At 42.3% G+C, this 16,114-nt stretch overlaps 1 protein-coding gene across 1 annotated transcript in view; it reads left to right on the top strand.

The window, feature by feature from the left end:
* lhfpl7 (LHFPL tetraspan subfamily member 7) overlaps positions 1-16,114 on the top strand; it is a 231,657-nt gene that overhangs the window by 83,692 nt on the left and 131,851 nt on the right. The gene's annotated exons all lie outside the window — the stretch shown is intronic.

Genomic DNA, 16,114 nt, shown 5'->3' with positions numbered 1-16,114 from the left:
CACAGACTCTCTATTACCTAGACCAGGGCTGACCAAACTGGGGCCACGATGCTGTTTAGTTTGGCCCGAAAGAAGGTTACAAATATATATATCTCAACATAGAATTAGTAAAGTCGTTTCTGAAATTTGGTTGTGCATCAGCAGTTTTCCACTTGTAACGTAAGTCACTGGCAGTCACTCAATTAGCTCATGTTAGCAAAACATTTTTAGATGCTAGCCAGCTATCAAATCAAATCAAAATCAAATGTATTTATATAGCCCTTCTTACATCAGCTGATATCTCAAAGTGCTGTACAGAAACCCAGCCTAAAACCCCAAACAGCAAGCAATGCAGGCGTAGAAGCACGGTGGCTAGGAAAAACTCCCTAGAAAGGCCAAAACCTAGGAAGAAACCTAGAGAGGAACCAGGCTATTAGGGGTGGCCAGTCCTATTCTGGCTGTGCCGGGTGGAGATTATACCAGAACATGGCCAAGATGTTCAAATGTTCATAAATGACCAGCATGGTCAAATAATAATAATCACAGTAGTTGTCGAGGGTGCAGCAAGTCAGCACCCCCGGAGTAAATGTCAGTTGGCTTTTCATAGCCGATCATTAAGAGTATCTCTACCGCTCCTGCTGTCTCCAGAGAGTTGAAAACAGCAGGTCTGGGACAGGTAGCACGTCCGGTGAACAGGTCAGGGTTCCATAGCCGCAGGCAGAACAGTTGAACCTGGAGCAGCAGCACGGCCAGGTGGACTGGGGACAGCAAGGAGTCATCATGCCAGGTAGTCCTGAGGCATGGTCCTAGGGCTCAGGTCCTCCGAGAGAGAGAGAGAGAGAAAGAAAGAGAGAATTAGAGAGAGCATACTTAAATACACACAGAACACCGGATAAGACTGGAGAAGTACTCCAGATATAACAGACTGACCCTAGCCCCCCGACACATAAACTATTGCAGCATAAATACTGGAGGCTGAGACAGGAGGGGTCAGGAGACACTGTGGCCCCATCCGATGATACCCCTGGACAGGGCCCAACAGGCAGGATATAACCCCACCCACTTGCCAAAGCACAGCCCCCATACCACTAGAGGGATATCTCTATCTAAACCTTGTAGTACAAATTACCAACCTGGCACGCACGTGGGCCCTAACGCCCCATAGATTTGTTTTTGTCACTCTCAATCAGATATCATATGAACATGGTATAAGTCATGACAAAATGTTTAGAATTGCAGAAAATCTGCTTTAAAACTGCAAAAGTTTCTCATCACCCCATGGCAAAATGTGTAGAATGGCAGGAAATTAGCTTTAAAACTACGAAACAATGCTTCACCTCATGACAAAATTTGTGGAATTGCTGAAAATGTTCTTTAACTCAGCCCAAAAATGTATCTAACCAAAATCTCTCTTCGGGCCCCGACTAGGCTAGAGGCGCTTTTGCCTGATTAGCTTCCCTGGAATTTCTGATGCATTTCAGTGACTTACTGCTGCAAATACAAATTGTTACACCTTTCCCATATTCAAGTAATTTGAAACATATTCCAGTTATTAGCCTTATGAAAGTAGAAACTTGGTTGCAGTTTCTGTGCCACTGTTTTTTAATACATCTTTAATATTGGTAATCAGAATCTGTTGTTATGTGTCGAGTTATATAGCTACAATTAGATTTTTGGAAGTGTGATTTTATGATTGCTTACTAAACAGATATTGTTTACCTGTTATATTTCTAAATAGATAATGCCTATTTGTTTGGCCAGTGGCCCACCAATCAGATTATATTTTGGCCCACCAAACCTAAATATTTGAGCACCCCTGACCTACATGGTAGATCGCGTTGTCTACTCAACGGCTGATATACAAGTCAAGGTGAATCATAAGAGAGTTATGAATGAAGTCCCTTGGTCCCATAAGTTATTATTTCTCCCATTTCTCTGCTTGGGCCTTCTTTGGTGATCTAGGTAGGTTATATCTTCATCTGTAGAGCAATTCCATAGAATGACGCTGAGACTCTGATTTTTCACTTTCAAAGTATGCCAAACCAAAAACATTGATTGCAAAGTTGAACAGACCATACAACACAATATCTACGTTTAACAGTTTCCAGTGGAAACTTTACTGAAACACGTTTACTAGAAGAACAGTGCAGATCTACAGTTTAGTAACAGAAAAACAGTCAAATCTCCCTCTGTTTTTTTTTACGAGACCACATTTTTCCAAAGAATATAAATAAATATCTACTCCGAATTAAGATTCAAAGATGTCTGCAGAAAGAATGAATTGTCAGGTATGATATGACACCTAGAGTTTGAAAAAATCTATTTTGGTAATGGAAGTACAGTAAGTGAAATGGATTAACACCTAGTACCAGAATTATTGTAACATATTGACTTCATGGGTCCATAATCTGTGCTATACAGAAATGCATAAGTATGAATGTCATTCTCTTCAATTTGGTTGTTCCGGACTGGACCAAAATATGTACCACTCATAGACGTATATTTCGCATATTTGGATAGCACAGTAGAGCACAGTACATTACAGTAAAGTACAGTGGAGTTCAGTACAGTAAAGTATAGTACATCAAGTAAATTATACTGTACTTTACTTTAGTGTGCTCTACTGTACTGTACTAAAGTACACTTTACTGTGCACCTGTTCTCTACTGTTGTTTTCTCTACTGTACTGCACTGCGCTCTACTGTATTGTACTGTTCTGTCCAAATTTTGTGAAACAGACGTCTATGATTGGTTCAGATTTGGACTGACCTTCAACCACTTTTCAACGTCCATGGACGTCTGGTGTTGGCTGGTGCTCAGTGGGTGAGAGGGCTGGTTACAGTAAATGGAACGAGAGGGGGTTCATGGGAGAGTTGACATTAACTTGAGAGAGAGAGTGAGTGGTTGTCCAGACTGTTTTCACACTCTTGCTTTGACCACCACGTGACAGAAAGAAAGAAAACAGTTATGAGCTGAACATAACAGTATGCCAGTGGAAGAGAGGAGGGAGAGAAATCAATAAATATCTTAAAGATATGTGGGTTTTTGTTAACAAAATGACAAGACACTAGGCAATATTTCTTAAACTTACAGATGGCAAATAATTTCTGCAAAACAAAATGTACATGTTCATATTAGTTGTGCAGGTGTCTTTATATCAACATTAATGTGATTTGATGCATTTTTAATACCTTTTAGGACTATTTCTGCCAGATGTTTTCTAAGACACCTTTTCCAGCTGTTTGACCAGAAGTCAACGCCTTTACTTATTCCTAATTTGTAGGATGGAAAAAGGTAAAAAAAAAACTGTATATGACTTAATTTAAAAAAACGATAGACTCTTTGCTTTCATTTGACACCAGATTTGACATGCTCCTATGAACTTCACATGTTTGTGCTCATAGGTCCTTTTACATGGAAATGCCCTTTAGCGTTCTCTATAGGTATTAATCCAGTACACAGATATTTACAAGCTACATACAGATAAAGCTGCCTATCATCTGAAGTGAAGAGGAGCTCACTTTGTTGCCAAGGCACAACACTCACACAAAACCAAACGGAAGCTGCTGCTCTTCAGGCCTTCAGCGGGCCGTTGCTAGGTTACGGGTTGCGGTGGTGGAGTGAAGTGTTGCTCTGGCATAGTGATACGAGGAGGGCACCGGGGAGATCTAAAGGTGGCCGTAAAAAGACAATTACTGCCCCTTAACACAGGTCATTGGTTCAGGGGGACTATCAGGACCCTGCTTTTATTCAAATAGGGAAGTAGCATCATAAAACTAAGCTTAAGCGTGGTGATATGATGCTAGGGTATAATGTGATGTATACACACGATGCCAGCCAGGTAAACTAACCAGTCCTAGCTGCTGCCCACCACCCTGGTGCATAGGCCCTGTATCGAGTGTGCACGTGTGTCCGTTCCTGTGTGTTTGTGTGTAGTTATGTGTTTATCAAAGTGTGAGATGTTTTGATATCGGAAGAGCACAAACTGCTCTAACCAGCAACACTCCCACGACATCCAGTAAACTATAAAGGATATTCTGTAGAATGAGAGAAGAGAAAGGACTGACTAAGTACTGCTATTATTTCCTATCCTGAAACATATCCAACTCTTGAGAAAAAAAGCCCCTGAAACAACAACAACACACTTTTTCAGACTGGGCTTTTCAGACTCATTCTTTGGAAATGCTCCTGGATTTCCTGCCGAAAGCCCTTTTGAAAACCTCAGGTCTTTTTTAGCCGCACCGTGGAGTTCAGGAAGTTTAGAAATGAACAAGTCTTACAACTCTCAGTTTTAGTACTTACTTTCCTCCCTCACTAAGATTAGAAATACTTTTAGCTTAAAATGATGAGAAAATGTTTGTTTACTTTTCCCTTCTCGTTTACTTAGCGTCAGCACAACAGCATTGATTTTAGCCAATGAGCCATTGGATTATCGACTAATAGCTTGACGTATAGCCAGGGAAGTGGTATTTAACACAGGCTAATTAGTGGCTATATTCATTAGTCAGGTTAGATTGCAACCTCAATCTATATTGACAAAGTCGAGAGCTTAGTTCCTAGACAGGGCTAACGGTCTGTTAAAAAGGCCTGCCTCCCACCTTTTTGAACTCTTCATACCTCTCCAGCCTCGACATGGGCTGTGTCCACCCATACTCCAGGCCAGATCTGTGGCAGAGCTTGAAACGAGTAGGCTATAACAAATTAAGAGAGTCACACACTATAATGTAAGCTTCCAGTAATTTATTGGGTAAACCCACCATTTTGACAAAGAGCCCAGGCAGTAGGAAGCCAGTCTAGGCCAGTCAGCCTCTCTGTGTAATCCTATAGTGTGATATAGCTCTCACTGTCTATGGTATCATTTGTACAATGCATCAGAACAATGCAGAAGCTTTAGTTTCTCTGTTCAGTTTCCAGGTTGTCTCATCTTGATAAACAATAGTTTTTTTGGATAGAGTACGAAGCCCCAGAACAACTGAGATCGAACTAGTGTTTCTGTTTGTTTTCTCAGGCCTGCTGCGCGTGTGTGTGCATGTGTGTAGGATGGAAGAACGATATCAAAAGGCATCAATGGACAGATAACACTACAGGGGGAACAATGGCTTCATTATGCTATGCAAATAAACACTGTTTTAAGAAGGCGTTCATTTGTAGACTGTTAATAAGAAATAATTGAACAATAGCTTTTAAGACAATGGTAGCCTAGTGTATTCGTGCATTTGCTTGTGTGCATGTGTTGGAGGATTTAGCTCCCCTCACTCGCTAAAGCCTTGATTCCTCCAGAGTGCGTGCTCCCATCCTCACACACACACACACATGCAGCAGAACTAGAAAAGGCTTTTTAGACATAAAACAGCCCTGCTCTTTGTCCTTTCCCAGCTCTGAACTCCCATGGGTGAAGTCCAGGATTAGACTTTGAACTCGCTCAACCTTCGCTGGCTCAACGCAGCACAGCGCTTCCATTCGGTGCTGCTGAGGTTCAGGGTTCTTCTTTCCCCCGTGCCGCTACATGGTGGAGTGTATAGTGTAGCACGTGGCTAGCAGTCTGAATGTTTTAACGGAACATAGAGGGGCATATTTTATTTGCGAGGGTGCATATTTTATTGGGCTGTTTCTCTTAGTGGGCTTAGGACGGCTTTGTGACCTGTGTGTGTATGCTGGAACCGTATGTTTTTTTCATGAGCATGGCCTTATTTCTATTACGGCATACTGGATGACTCTCATTCAATTCATTCGTCGATAGGTTTAGGCTACTATGTGATACTCAAATTTTCCCTAAACCCACCATGAGGTTACTACAACCTAGCCCAAGCATGAAAGTTTACAACGTAGGTGCACACAGGTTGACAGATACATTTTAGGTCACAGACAGTGACCCATGGAAAGACAGTGACATTTAATACCGCCTTACACACTCTGCATCTAGCTGCATCTAGTTGATATAGGGTGTAATCATTAGTCCAACAGTTGCAAACGAGAGTTTCTATTGGACAAATTCAGGTATGTTTACCCCCGTTTGGTTCCGTTTGCTTCCATTAAGAAACATTTTCTAACAGAATCGGCGGAATGAATACACCCCCGATCATGCGTAAACACAGTTAACTTTCATAGAAGCCACTTTGTATTCCTTGTCGCATCTATGCGCTCTCCTCCTCTCACCTCTTCCCTTCACTTGTGTACTTCAATGCACAACACATCAGCTGTATGTGACCAGGCGAAAAATATTAGGTAAAGTAACATAGCTAATAGAACTAACACATTAGTAAACCCGCTACAATCATGCAGTAACGTTACAATGTACAGTCAGTAAGCAGTTACACCGGCGGGCCCCTGTGGCAAGAAATTTGTAAAACAAAAAGCTTACCATGACTAGGAAGAGTTCCAGTGTTGTGTTGGCCAGCTAGCTAACATAGCATCCCTCTGTTTGAGCATTTGCTAGCTAAGTAAGTGAAACTGAAAAAAATGACTTTCTCTCTTGCTTCTCCTTCATTTTGGAAGAAATTAATTTATAAAAAATTGTTAAACTATTGTCTTTCTCTCTGAGTCAACTACTCACCACGTGTTATACACTGCAGTGCTAGCTGTAGCTTATGCTTTCAGTACTAGATAATTCCCTGATCCTTTGATTGGGTGGACAACATGTCAGTTCATACTGAAAGAGCTCTGATAGGCTGGAGGACGTTCTCTGGAATTTGGCATAATTACTGTGTAAGTCTATGGAAGGGGGTGAGAACCATGAGCCTCCTAGGTTGTGTATTGAAGTCAATGTACCCAGAGGATACATGTTGCGCCATGTTGCTACCATGAGGCTACTGTATACCTTTTTTACATAACATTGTGTTTTAATCAATTATTTGGTGACGTGATTATATTTAGTATAGTGTTATCTAAAAAGGCTAACTTTTTAAATGTTTTACAATTGTAATTTTCTATTAAATTTACTGAGGATAGTCCTCCCCTTCCTCCTCTGAGGAGCCTCCACTGGTTTCACAGTAAGGCAGTGGAAAGCTGGGTAAACTGAGGATGCCACCCGCCCTTATACATACACTCGCACATTCTCAGGAATGTTTTTCCCCAATCACTATACGGGTCTCTTATCTTTGCCTGTCACGCTCATGCTTTTTAGACCTCCTCATTATTCTAATCAGTCATTTCAATGCAGCTCTATGGGAAAGACAAGCTCATGTCAGGTGAAGAGAGTATTGTGACAGAACAGTGACTGTGTGGTTCTTTTGTTCAACACTGAAGACACGTCACACTCTGTTGGCGCCACAGGCAGTCACGGATACAGGCATGATGTAATTACATTTGCCTTGGGTAGCATACTGTATTTACCACAAAACAGTGATGTGGAATATCATATAATTGAATAAAAAGCTTTCGGTACATTTCACTTGTTTGTTTTTGACTCATACAAGCACCCAACCAAAAATAACACAATCCAAGAGCATTTGATTCATCAGTTAGAGCGTCATTCTCAACTGTAATACAAAGTTAACCTCCGCTATCAGATTCATATTTCCAGGCGTTTCTCACACACACACACCATTTTATTGTGTTCCTGTGTGATAGTGCTGAGGAGGCAGCAGCCTGCTGTATCAACCCTCCCCTGGGCAGAGCTGCTATGCAGATGTCCTCTCAAACATGAATATCAAAATATCACAACTACTTTTATTAAACTCTGCAGAACAGCAGCACTGCTATGGAGTGTGTGTGTGTGATGTGCGCACATGCACTTGAGGCCCATGTGGTTTACAGCTGAGCTGCACCTGTGCTTGACGATGCTGTCGTTACCGCTGGCTTCATCAGTGCCAATGTGTATAATGAACATGTGCCAGCTGTCAATCATCACAGTGGTGGTTCAGTTAGAATGTACTACAGAAAAGATGGAATGCACTGTTCACCAACATCAGGATGGTTGGAATCGAAGATAGTGATAGTAATGAAAATACCTTATAGTAAAACCTGTCACTCCTAGTCCTAACTGTAGCACACATAATATTGGTTGAGGACCTGTCTGTTGAGATTATTTTCTGCGCCTCTTTGGAACATATCTACCATACTATTTTCAGCATGCCTTTGGAGTGCTACATTTTATCTACCCAGGAGCAAGCCCAGGGTGGTAACAGAGATCTGAATGCGGTTCTCCTTTTTGAACTCTCTCTTTCTCTCTCTCTCACTCCCTCTCTCAACTCTCTCTCTCTCACTCCCTCTCCAACTCTTTTTCCAGCTCGTTCTCTCTAATCCTCTCATTATAAGGAGAACACAACATTCCGTACATCCTTACCAGAGGAGACAGGGAGAACATCTTTCATTACCAGTGGCCTTTACAACATAAATGCAATTTTAGAGACTAACCATTTGAATTGTTCTGAAAATAAGTCAGCCAGTAAGATGCTTAGTTAAGCAGTTTAACTTTGTATATTATATTAATATACATAATAACTGTGCATATTAAATCAGTTAGCGCAGGGTCCAAAGTTCATTCCCACAGGCAAAGCAAATCTTTTTTGTAGCTGTAGCAAGTATTGGGGCCAGGAGGTTGTGACCAGACCAGGACCCAATCTATAGGTTATAATAACTGCCAATCAGAGGAGGCTGATGAGAGGAGCTATAGGAGGACAGGCTCATTGTAATAGCTAGAAGAGAATACATGGATTGGTATAAAAAAACATAAAACGTATAGAAACCACATGTTTGACACGATTCCATTTGTTCCATTTCAGCCATTACAATGAGCCCGTCCTCCAATAGCTCCTCCCACCAGCCTCCTCTGCTTGCCAATATCTAAATAAATTGTCAACTCCCTCCGATGTGGGGCATGCTGCTTTTCAAATCAAACATACTTCTGAAAGTGCAGTGTGGAAAACACTGCTATCTGCAATGACTGAACTGCAGCTCCAGTCCAGTCGTGTTTTTTCCATTGGTGTTCCCATTTGTTTCCCTCTGCTGGTTGGCAGAACTTGACCCAGTTTAGCTGCTGTGTGTGATGCTGACAAAATGACCTTTCACCTGTGACTCACAGCCCGCTGTGACAGTAGACATCAATCAGGGATGTGTGTCCTCCAGAGTTATGAGGGTGTGTGTGTGTGTGCGTCTTTGTATGTCTCTTCCTAGCATGTGTCACTCTCTGTATAATCAGAGGTCCATTTGCGTTGGCTGTTGATTCTAATATGGTTGGTCCCCTGTCATGTTTCTCTACTGGTGCCCCAGAGCTTCTCCCCGTCACAGTGAAAAATGCTTCAAATATATTCTCTCTCTTTCAAACCATGGATATTTCTCTATTTCTTGCTGTGCGTGTTTCCTCCCCTCAGTGGCTGGACTGCTCCTGTACAGTATGTGTTTGATGTTGGGTATTGATGGACACTGGTGTATTTCACATACACAGATACTGTACATTTAGCACACTACTAATTGGTCTGCCAGCCAATTAAAACTGCACAGTCATTAAGAATGTGCTGTCATGCCTCCTGATTCATCTGTGTTTAATCCACTCGGGAGCACTGGCTTTGTGGACGTCTTGGCTTCAACCACTGTTCAATATGTTTATTCTTTACATTACTTGAATGTTGTTTTTTGAGAGAAACCATCATTTTCAACCTGGACTCAGGGGTAGACGTAGCATAGTAAACGTAAAGCCACTTAGTTTGTTATGTGACCGTTCGTATCTTATGTATTCATTTGTGGATGTCCATCATCCATTTTGTATGATATGCTACTAATTTGCAATTTGAAAAATATGTTAAGAATTTATAAAACGTATGATATGTTACAAATTGTAATGTTAGCTTAGCTAGAGTTTTGGGTTAGAGGTTAGGGTTAGGATTTAGGTTAAAGGTTTAAGTTTATGGTTAGGGGAAGGGTTAACTAACATGCTAAGTAATTGCAAAGTAACTAAAAAGTAGTAAGTCGTCGCTAATTAGCTGAAATGCAAAAGTTTTCCGTGATGAGATTCGAACACGCAACCTTTGGGTTGCTAGATGTTCGTGTTATACGGCTACCTATCCAGCCCGACCAACCACCCAACTTTAGTTTTTGCCTTAAGTAACCTTCTGTCTTGTGTAACCATACCAAACGTAACAAATCATACTAATTTGAGTGTCCCGGGTTTATGTTTACTATGCTACGTATAGTCTATGAGACCAGGCTCTCATTTTCTCTTTATTTTACTGAGAAATACAGTTCTGTGTTGTCTAGTCACTCTGTTTCTATATGCAGCTCAATGTGCTTCAAGTGAAATGCACATGTACACACTATCAAAGTGGGGGAAGCAGCACATTGCTGAGTCGTGTCATTGCATAGACTTATGAATATCAGATGGTGTCGCAGACAGAGGGGTGGGGGAGAGAGAGGTGGGGAGAAGGGGAGTGAGAGGAAGAGAGAGGGGGGGGGAGAGAGGGGAGGGGGAGTGAGAGGGGTGGGGGCGTGAGAGGCAGAGAGAGGGGTGGGGGAATGAGGGAGAGGGGTGGGGGAGTGACGGGTGGGAGAGAGAGGGGTGGGGAAGGGAGAGGAAGAGGAAGAGAGAGGGGTGGGGGAGAGTGGCCATGAGAGGGGAGGGGGAGTGTGAGTGAGAGGTAGGGGTAGGGAGAGAGAGGGGGGGATGGGATGGAGAGGAAGTGCGAGAGAGGGAGCAAGCTTTAAATCTTTCATGTCCTCTTGGAATCAGCAGATATTTCTAAGGATGCTCTGCTTTATTTTTCTGATTCTTCTTCTTTCATTTTAAATGTGGTGGCTGAATTGAATTATTTTCCTTGATTAAAAGAGGAGGTTTAAAGCAGAGAGGTGTAAGGTACAAAAACGAATGACTGTTCTTGTTTCTGATCTCCTCTCACTCTCTTCCTTTTCTTCCTTCTCCTCATACTCTCATCTGACTATGAAAGCCCTCTTACACACACGCACACATGCGCACACGCACGCACACACACATACACACACACTCAGCCCGTTGCCCATGAATATTACATGAGTGCTTCATCTCTGAGGGCCTCTCGGCTTTTTCATTTTGCCAAGTTACAGTCAGGCCTCAATGCTGATTGGCTGGAGTCAATGGCGCCCACTCAATGCTCTCAAAGATGACATAGACAAACCTAGCTTCCTACAATGTAGTCCCGCACCATCAGGCCTGTCAGTCATCCTGATTCACATTTCTTCCATCTGCATCAACATAATATTTATGTGTGTGTTTGTGTGTGTACGCTCTTGTGTGTGTGCGTGTGAGTTTAAGCTGTGGCCTGGTTCCCATCAGTTTCCTGAAGTGGGCTGTGAGTGGTAGATGAGAACATACAGTAGACATGACTCATCAGAGGGACTGTGTGATTGGACATGTTAAACTGTGTTAGGTCTCTGTTTAGCTCTTCCCATTGGTCACCCAGCCATGAAACAGTTTATTGTCTACTGTTGGTCTACTGTCTACTGTTGGTGATGCACTTTTTTAGGTGTTGCTTTGTACACTTCATTCTCTACTTTTGTTTTCCTCTTGCGGTTAAATCCCTCTGCACACATCCACAAATGCACACCCACACACACCCAGAGTGATGGATCACCCAGGCTTTCTCCATCAGTGTCCTATTGGTAGGTCTCCTGAGCATCTCATTACCATAAGCTAAATTGATGTGTTCCCTCTGCTAAGTGAATTAAAAACAGTGCTCCAGGAAGACAGCCCAGGGGAAGGCAGCCTGACTGACTGGACTGGACTGACTAACTAACTGACTAAATGACTGACTGTCTGACTGACTTCCTGCATTGAAAGATGTCTGGCAGGTAATGGCAGGTGTTGATAAAAGCTATGGGGCGGTCTCTGGTGGAGGCTGCATGTGTTTTAACAGAATGGGTAGGCCTGTGTGTGGTATGTGTGTTTATTTTTAACAGAATGGGTAGGCCTGTGTGTGGTATGTGTGTTATTTTTAACAGAATGGGTAGGCCTGTGTTTGCTACTGAGGCATTTTAATGGGGTGTTTTTGGTTGTGTGTGTGCTTTATTTTTTAACGTAATGGGTAGGCCTGTGTGTGTTGTGTGTTATTTTTAACGGAATGGGTAGGCCTGTGTGTGTTATGCGTTTGCTTCTGAGGCGTTCAGAGAGAGAGAGAGAGAGTCTCTGCAGGATATTGTATTGATGCAGCGCTCCGCTGTGCTCTGAGACAGAGATACAGCTCTGTGTTTGACAAGATAAAGACGGTACACACACAGAAGCACGCTACAACCCCCTCTCTACATTCCTGTCTCCCCTAAGCACCACACACCCTCTACCTTCACATCATAACACCCCCACACTGGTATGTTCACATTCAGACACATGCAGACAGATTGCATATACTCAGGCATGCCTCTGCGCACACGCATGCATGTACCTTTATGAACAATAAACACAGAATGCTGAGTTGATATTTGCAACAAAGCCTCTTTCACTCATGCTGCCAAACATACCCTCGTAAAACTGACCATCCTACCGATCCTTGACTTCGGCGATGTCATTTTGAAAATAGCCTCCAACACTCTACTCAGCAAATTGGATGCAATATATCACAGTGCCATCCATTTAGTCACCAAAGCCCCATATACCACCCACCACTGCCACCTGTACGCTCTCGTTGGCTGGCCCTCGCTTCATATACGTCGCCAAACCCACTGGCTCCAGGTTATCCATAAGTCTTTGCTAGGTAAAGCTCCGCCTTATCTCAGCTCACTGGTCACCATAGCAGCACCCACCTGTTGCACGCGCTCCAGCAGTTATATTTCACTGGTCATCCCCAAAGCCTATTCCTTATTTGGCCGCCTTTCCTTCCAGTTCTCTGCTACCAATGACTGGAACGAATTGCGAAAATCCCTGAAGCTGGAGACTCCCATCTCCCTCACTAACTTTAAGCATCAGCTGTCAGAGCAGCTCACACTCACTGCATCTATACATAGCCCATCTGTAAATTGCCCATCCAACTACCTCATCCCCATATTGTTACTTATTTTTATTTATTTTTTCTCCTTTGCATCCCAGTTTCTCTACTTGCACATTGATCTTCTGCACGCCAGTGTTTAATTGCTAAATTGTAATTACTTCGCCACTACGGCCTATTTATTGCCTTTACCTCCCTAATCTTATCTCATTTGCACATGTTTTTTTCCCTATTGTGTCATTGACTGTACATTTGTTTATTCCATGTGTAACTCTGTGTTGTTGTTTGTGTCGCACTGCTTTGCTTTATCTTGGCCAGGCCGCAGTTGTAAATGAGAACTTGTTCTCAACTGGCCTACCTGGTTAAATAAAGGTGAAATAAAACATTAAAAAAATAATATTCCATTGCTGGCCGCGCTCCATTACCGCAACTCTTTTGTAAACCTACTCAACTGTGGACAATACAATACCTCAGTTCCACATCACAACCTTATAGCATGTTATTCTAGTTAACTCACCCAACAACTCTCATCTCCTCCCAATGGGATGATCCCTTGGTTTAATCAATCTTCTACTGTGATGTCTTCCATCAACCTGGTAATGGAATCTGTCCTCAGACGATTGATGCTTTCACTGGGGAACCCTCTTTTTCCATGCCACTTGAACCAGCATGGACATAATGTAAACTCTGTTGACACCTAGCTCTCACAGTCTCATGTCAGACGTTCATCCATATTTCACAAACGTCAAATTTAGAAGTGTTTAAGGTTAGGGTTTAGGCATTAACTCCAGATTTCTAAGGTTAGGGTTAAGTTCAGGCATTAATTGCAAATCTTAAGGTAAGGTTTGGGATAGGTTTAAAACAATAATAAAAAATATAACTTTCTATCGCTGGATTCAAACTTGCAACCTTTGGAATCAGAGGCTTTCGCCCATCCGCCATCCCCGCCTACAACGCCATATCAAAACCGAAAACTCCTTGAAGGTAATAATGTTCACTGTTGCCCCTAGTGGCCGGTTTCCACATCATCTCCCAATGTCCTCAGACATGGCTTGCCAACCCACCATACTGACTTGTATCACGGGTGACGTGTCTGCTGTTGAAGGGTTGGTACACACACACACACACACACACACACACACACACACACACACACACACACACACACACACACACACACACACACACACACACAAACCACACACACAGTGATTTGTAATCTACCACACTGTTAGAATGCAGGTTGACCTTTATTGTCATGAGTCTTGCTCTGGAGGCAGAACTGAGCAGTTTCCACTAGATGTTTATAATTTAAAGTTAGGGTTAGATTGTATTACTTTGTGGCTGTGCCAGCTAGTGACCACTGCAGAGCTGCCTTCAGTACATGAGTCATCCCAATAAATGCCAACCTGCTGTTTCAACATGCACCACTCTCGCACACACAGAGAGCCCCTTACCCATCTGCTAATGGACTCATCCACCTTGGGCTGGGTGCTCATGCTGTTCATACTGATTGATCTGCTGATGGGGTTGATACTTTTACTGATACCTGTGATCAGGTCTACAACCATCTAAAACTAGTTGTCTGGGAGGATGACTGCGCTGCGCAATGTGATGAAAGGAATGAAGGTGTCATCTCTCGTCTTATTTTCCTTTCTCGCTGTGCATGGTGCTCTCTTTGACAGCAGCAGTACATAAGTACTGTTCCATTCCTGGTTGGTTCATACCCTTTCAGAACTGAACAGGGTTACTGCCTGAAATGTCTATCATGGGTCAAATGTGTTGAACACGAGTGAAGAGAGAATGAGAGGGAGAGGGGGAAAAAGCAAAGGAGGATAGGATAGAGAGACTGTCCTGGGAAAGACTTATGGGTTAACCTGCAGACTGGATAGAGCACTGTAGGAGAATAACCTCCCCCTGTTTCCCTGGGAGGGGGGGGGGATTCCATTGACAACCACACTCCTAGACCACTTTAAATGTATACACTTGAATTGAACGATGAAAAAATATATCGTTATTGTTCTTGGTATGTGTCGTGTCTTTGCTATGCCGAATTAATTGATATGACATGCTATTCTATAAAATTCTTTCTGTGTAATTAATATTACCTGATTGAACAAATCATGTAAATGTAATTAACTAGAAAGTCGGGGCACCACGAAAGAATGTTTATAGAGCTGTTATCTTCCGAATAACCTCTTAAAGACTTGGTAATCTTTTACATCAATAGCAGTCAATTCTTAATCTTCACCTTATTCAGTCTCATCTGAAGTTGTAGAATTCTTGGTTATCTTCACAAACCCTGGCTAACAAGTTTAATCAGCAATACAAAATTTGGTTGAATTATTTATTTACTAAATACCAAAACAATCACACAGAATTACACATACACAGGATGGGTCATACATTGATTACTAACTATGTCATAAAAGAAAACGTCCCTAGCGGACTGAACAGATATGACGGCTGGTTACACAAAGAAAGGGGGTTGGGTTTTGAATGAAAGCATGGGAAGACTGAGGAACAAAGGAATTTGGTCTCGGATCGGACCTTGTAAAGCTATGCTATCCTAAATAATCTTATGCATTCTAAATAACCGCCCATTTGGAAAAGGAAAATGCAATAAATATTTACTCTGAGCTGTGCTTCAATAGGTTGGTCGTAGATGGAAGGCCGTGTTGCCCAACAGAGATGTTCCTGTACTCTGAAGAATGTTTGGTAGAAAGGATGCGTTGTAGTACCGTCGTGTGTATGGTAGAAGAGATACTTTGTCCATCCTTTCCTAGCCCACGTTTACAGCTGCTGCTGCTCACTCAACGGCTAGGAGGTATCACTTCTTTAGTGAATAAGAGTTCAAAGTTCATACCAAGTTGCCATACTTTCAGCTCATGCTGAAGTTGGCATAGTTCTGTAGATTGATATTAGCCCTTTTAACATATGGACTGTCGTCCTCGGGACACAAATGTACAATTTTCGTAAAGGGCTTATGTAGTAGGGGAGAGAAGGGCATGTTTCATAGTTCACAACCAATGTCTGTTCACAGAGTTTACCTTATGGAAACAATTCTCTCATTTAGAAGCTAAAATTACATTTAATCTTTTTTACAAATAGTTTCATATTTAAACATTTAAAATGCACAACAATTCCATGTGAATCTGATAACTAGAATGTGTAGACTTTCTAAGATACAGTTTATGTCATTCTATCATCAGTAATAAGGTTTCAGATGACAACGGATCTGATATCATATA

The sequence above is a fragment of the Oncorhynchus kisutch genome, linkage group LG6 (genome assembly GCF_002021735.2).
Source record: "Oncorhynchus kisutch isolate 150728-3 linkage group LG6, Okis_V2, whole genome shotgun sequence".
In the NCBI taxonomy this organism is placed as follows: Eukaryota; Metazoa; Chordata; class Actinopteri; order Salmoniformes; family Salmonidae; genus Oncorhynchus; species Oncorhynchus kisutch.
The sequence above is the reverse complement of the archived record's forward strand: the minus strand, read 5'-3'. Positions and strand labels throughout refer to the sequence as shown.